The sequence below is a fragment of the Hemibagrus wyckioides genome, linkage group LG22, assembly GCF_019097595.1.
Source record: "Hemibagrus wyckioides isolate EC202008001 linkage group LG22, SWU_Hwy_1.0, whole genome shotgun sequence".
In the NCBI taxonomy this organism is placed as follows: Eukaryota; Metazoa; Chordata; class Actinopteri; order Siluriformes; family Bagridae; genus Hemibagrus; species Hemibagrus wyckioides.
Genome location: NC_080731.1, coordinates 22,041,366 through 22,047,252, shown reverse-complemented (window position 1 = coordinate 22,047,252; position 5,887 = coordinate 22,041,366). Strand labels below are relative to the sequence as shown.

Genomic DNA, 5,887 nt, shown 5'->3' with positions numbered 1-5,887 from the left:
TAAACTTTTTCATTTAGCCAACAACCATCATAAAGACGCCTAAGCAGTCTACTGCAGCGTACATGGATGAATTCCTCACTGTTGTTTTCACCCCCAATGTAATGAAATGCTTTGACATGTTTTCAGTCACCTCACAGCAGGCCGACCCTCCACACTAGACTCCGTCCAGTTTACCTGAAGAGGTCAACAAAGGATCAGAACCAATGTTCAGCTCTCACCCATCTGGACAACAACACAACAAACTTGGTATTGTCCAACATCCCCAAGATATCCCAACTTTCCCTAAGTATCCAAACCTCTCCTAGACCACCTTCTGTCTAAAGATATTGAAAAGCCTGCCTCTTTCTGAAATATGTAAATTAGCACTTAAGGAAAAAAAAGAAACACTTGCTGTCTGTGTGTTTTTCTTGTTGTATTTCCTCCTGGGTTTTAGACTGATGGTACTAAATGTCCTAGTGAACCAGTGTTGATGTATTAATAGATAAAGATTTCTTCTATAAGGTGCTCTGGATAACGGAGTCAAATGCCATAAATGTATGAAAATCTGAGACTGAGAAAACTGATTTAAATTCATTTATACATACATTAATTTAGAATTAAGGGTTTTTGTTTTTGTATATTTACATTTGCAGTAGCAGTGTGTGTTCCCGAGAGGGGCGGAGTCTGCACAGCCACAGAAGATTAAAAAAAGAAGAATCATCAGAAGGAGACTAAACTGAAAGTTTCACCATCATTACACAAAGAGGGAACAGAGAGCAGGACTGGGATCTTCACAGGGTAAGGTTATTTCTTCTACACATTACTCTACAATAATACACAATACAGAGTGCACTTAAAGATCTGGGATATGTTTTATATCTTAATATACATTTAAAGTTTTAGTAAAATAGCTGAAGTGCTGGTGTAAAATTGTAGAAATAACAGACAGATAATAAAATGCTTAAGGTTGATTGTCTAATGAAAAATAAAGATAAATATCTGTTTAGAGTGAGGCTGCATTGTGACGTCTTTTACATATAAAACATTCAGGAATTATTTTTGTGGAGTTCCTCATTGTGCAGAAGAAAGTGGTGGTCAGTAACGAAGGAAAAGTTATTGTACTTAAGTATCTTTTTCCAGTTTCTGTACTTTACTTTTTACTTTCACTCCACTACATTTTGAAGTAACATATCGTACTTTCCTCTCCACTACATTATTCCACATCTCTCCTTAATGGTATTTAAAAAAAATTCCAGATAAACTTTTGTCCAGTTACAGCACAGCAAACTGAGCTACAGTCTGCACAGTATTTCTAACCTACATTTCTTTTTGGTTTGATTAAACACAGCGAGTGTAAACCCTGACCCCTCCCACCACCTGACCACTCATGACCCGTGTCCTGACCTGCAGGATTAGTTTTAAGTTGTAGAACGGGAGAAAGACTCTTTCATATTCAGATTCCTGCTCTGCCTCAGTAACATACCATTTCATCTTACAAGTATTCCACATCACGTTTGTGAAAACGTAGAGGTCACATCCTGTGGTCATCATAATGGTCATTTTCTTTAATATGAATGTAATGTTAGCTCGCAGCATTGAAGGATTTTATTGTGTATGTAAATAAATCTGTCATTATCTTAATGATGTTGTGTATGGCTAGTTACACTTTAGTTAGCTAAGTGAGCTAACGTAGTGAGTAACTCTTGAGCAGCAGTCTACATTAACATTACTGATGTTCTACAGCGACACAATAACACAAAGGCTCAACTTTTATTGTTGATATTCAAATTCAATATTTATTTGTCACATACATTTACATACACAGTACAACATGCAGTGAAATGTTTTGTACGACTGTCCGGCATGTAAACTTTTATAAAAAGTATGTGAAAAAAAGAGATCCATAAAAATAAAGATAAAAATAAAACTAGAGTATCTTAAAAGTATAAAAATAGAAAATAGAAAATAAAGTAAAAATAAAATATACTATAAATAAATAAAAATAAAATAAAAATATGAAAATATAGGTATAAGTAGATAAATATATATATATACACTAAACAAAGTGGTATACACACATTTATACACATAAATACAGACATGAACGTGATGGGATGTTTGTGTATATGGCATATATTGAGGTGATCCAGTGTTTATCATTAAAGTGTCCATGTGCTGGAATTATTGTATAAAGTGACTTGGTGCCAGTCCAGTGTCAAAGTGTCAGGTTGTGTAAATGTGCGAGGTTGTGCAAAGTGATAAAAAAAGCAGAGAGAGTCTCCGTATCTGTATCAGGTTCTAGGTGTTTCCTGGTTCAGACTCCGAATGGCCTGCAGGAAGAAGCTCCTCCTCATTCTCTCTGTGTTTGTCTTCATGGAGCAGAAGCGCTTCCCTGAACACAACAGAGAAAAGAGTCCGTTGTTGGGATGGCTGAGGTCCTTCACAATCTTCCTGGTTCTGATCCGGCACCGCTTGCTGTAGATGTCCTGCAGGTCAGGGAGCTCGGTGTGGATGGTACGTTCAGCTGAATGCACCACTCTCTGGAGGGCTCACCTGTCCTGCATGGTGCTGTTCCTGAACCAGGAAGTGATGCTACCCGTCAGGACGCTCTCAGTGGTGCAGGTGTAAAAAGTCTTTAGCACCTGAGAGGGAAGTTTAAAGTCCCTAAAGTGTCTCAAGTGGTATAGACGCTGCCGGGCCTTCTTCACCAGGGTGTTGGTATGACAGGACCAAGTCAAGTCCTGCGTGATGTGAACACCTAGGTACCGGAAGCTGTCCACTCTCTCCACTGGGGTTCCACTGACCAGTATTTGACCAGTCACCAAAAAAAAGTACTAGAAATGTAGTACTTTTTACTTAAGTACATTTGGATACAAGTACTTTTGTACTTTAACTCAAGTAGAAATTTAAATTGAGTATCTGTATTTTCACTTACAGTAAGTACAGGAGTACAGGACTTTGTCCAACACTGGCAGAAGACAGCATTTATTTAAATACAGAAATGTCACTTTTTGTTCCTCCTGCAGTGTTTTTCCCACAGACTCTGCTCTCTGATTTCTGTGTTCATGTTCAGATGATGAATTTCCATTCACTTATATTCATGACAGATTCTGAATAAACTGGTTGTTTGGATCTTGCAGGGGGCAGGGGGCATGGTGACTTAGTAGTTAGCATGTTCATCTCACACCTCCAGCATCCTGGGTTTCCTGAGTCTCACTCCTGCTCACTGTGTGTGGAGTTTGCTCCCAAAGGCATGCTTCTTGGTTGATTGAGTCTCTAAATTGCCTGTAGTGAAAGAGTATGTGTGTGCCTGCCTTGATGCCTGATGACCCCTGAGATGAGCACAGGCCCCCTGTGAATAGATCGGTACAGACAATGAAATGGAAAAACAAAATAAAAGGATCCTGCAGTGACACTCTGTAGATACACTGGAAATGTCGTCTGATCTGTGGTCATGTTGTTTTGTCTCAATTCGGTCATAAGAATAAGAATGTGAATACACTCAGTGTGTTCATATTCATAAGACACATATCGTTTGAGCAATGTAGAGCCTCTCAGGATTATATTTATGATATTTACAAGAAATTCCTAAATAAGGAAGTTGGAAATGTATAAACCTGAACAACAACAGACCTCAGACCAGATACAACCAGTTTTTTTGTTCCACATGCCATGCATGTTTAATAAAATCAGTGTATTTGTAGAAATCACTCTGACTTTTCAAAGAACTATTAATTACTAGACAGATCCCAGATAGCAAAATAGGTCTGGCCCAGATCTGGCCCACACAATGCACTTACACTCCGCCCACATACCATGTCTGCTATGTGGGATTTCAGACATATTGAAGCAAGTTTTGGATTTCAATCACTCCAGTGTCGCATGCAGGAGGTGTGACACGTTGTCAAGGATTCTGAGAAGTTTCCTAAGAATTCTCTTCTCAGACACCTCAGCCAGATACTCCAGCTCCACTCCCATGACAGAGCCCACTTTCCTAATAGACTTGTTGAGTCTATTGGCATCGGCCATCTTCACTCTGCTAACCCAGAACACTACAGCGTACTACATCCTGTCAGGTGGTACAGGTGGTCTTGCGAGGGTGGGATTTCTGGCAGGACATCAATGGCACAGTTGTAGGGCTGATGAGGAAGAAGGAAAGAGGCCCTGGCCTTGCTGAAGAGTTTCCAGGTGGTGGTAGATGGGGGAACTGAGAGGAGGTCAGGAGGGGGCTTGTCTGTGGCTGGAGCAGGGACAGGAGCTGCAGAGCTAAGGCAGTGGGAGCAACAGTGAGTTCAGTCCAGTACTTTGATGCCCAGTCGGTGAGCCAGTTCATCATCAAGAAATTCGGTATTCGTCTCAGAGTCCAAAAAGACTGCCAAGTCATAGTTCTATCCACAGACACTAACACCTTCAACGGTAGTTTGGGTGACTCCTGTTTCAACAACACACCCTTTCTTTTGCTGGGCAGGATAGGTTGATGTGTCTCACTTCCCCACAGTAAAGGCAGAGTCCATTTGCCTGGTGACCCTCTTTCTCATAGAGAGGTGGGTGTCATCAGCTAGGTGGGAGATGGAGGCACCAAGGCTAGAACGTGGTGATAGCGGTGGAGATTGGTGTGCAGCGTGCTGGATGCTGGAAGGCCAGGTGCATCTAGGCATCCTCTCAACGCTTTCATATACAACGGTCAATTCTGGTGGTCAGAGTAATCAGCTCATGGTAGTAGGCATCATAACGGACAGTAGCGTTCCAGAAGCTGTCGACAGCTGCTGTGTGAAAATCGACCACAAAATTGTTGCTTGAGCAATTGCCCTAGGTCATCTCAAACAGAGTATGAGCAGCTTCTTGCTTGGGCACAGTGGTGTTGAATACCTTGTGGAGCCCAACGGAAAAGATATTGTAGGAGGTGCTGTGATGTACTGATGCTCGCATTTCATGGTTGACCACAGAGTGACCTTGCTGGACACGTTTACTACACACGTTTTGGATTTGGGGTTGTTTAAGCACAGTAAAGGCTTTTAGAGTGTCATATTTCCTGAAATTCACGTTCCTGTTGGTTAGAAATTTACAAAGCAGCACTAGAGTCTGTGTGTCTGTGTCTGTGTGTGTCTGTGTGTGTGTGTGTCTGTGTGTGTGTCTGTGTCTGTGTGTGTGTGTGTGTGTCTGTGTGTGTGTCTGTGTCTGTGTGTGTGTCTGTGTCTGTGTGTGTGTGTGTGTGTCTGTGTGTGTGTGTCTGTGTGTGTGTCTGTGTCTGTGTGTGTGTCTGTGTCTGTGTGTGTGTGTCTGTGTGTGTGTGTCTGTGTGTGTGTGTCTGTGTGTGTGTCTGTGTCTGTGTGTGTGTGTGTGTCTGTGTGTGTGTGTCTGTGTGTGTGTGTCTGTGTCTGTGTGTGTGTGTCTGTGTGTGTGTGTCTGTGTGTGTGTGTGTGTCTGTGTGTGTCTGTGTCTGTGTGTGTGTGTGTCTGTGTGTGTGTGTGTGTGTGTCTGTGTGTGTGTGTGTCTGTGTGTGTGTGTGTCTGTGTGTGTGTCTGTGTGTGTCTGTGTGTGTGTGTGTCTGTGTGTGTGTGTCTGTGTGTGTGTGTCTGTGTGTGTGTGTGTCTGTGTGTGTGTGTCTGTGTGTGTCTGTGTGTGTGTGTCTGTGTGTGTGTGTGTGTCTGTGTGTGTGTCTGTGTGTCTGTGTGTGTGTGTGTCTGTGTGTGTGTGTGTCTGTGTCTGTGTGTGTGTGTGTGTCTGTGTGTCTGTGTCTGTGTGTGTGTGTCTGTGTGTGTGTGTGTGTCTGTGTGTGTGTGTGTGTGTCTGTGTGTGTGTGTGTCTGTGTGTGTGTGTGTGTCTGTGTGTGTGTGTGTCTGTGTGTGTGTCTGTGTGTGTGTGTCTGTGTGTGTGTGTGTGTCTGTGTGTGTGTGTCTGTGTGTGT

At 42.2% G+C, this 5,887-nt stretch overlaps 1 protein-coding gene across 1 annotated transcript in view; it reads left to right on the top strand.

The window, feature by feature from the left end:
• Positions 1 to 734: 734 nt before the first annotated feature.
• LOC131343214 (uncharacterized) overlaps positions 735 to 5,887 on the top strand; it is a 13,516-nt gene continuing 8,363 nt past the window's right edge. Inside the window, exon 1 of the mRNA XM_058374715.1 lies at positions 735 to 777. The gene's annotated coding sequence lies outside the window, so the exon portion shown is untranslated. The remainder of the gene's footprint in view (positions 778 to 5,887) is intronic.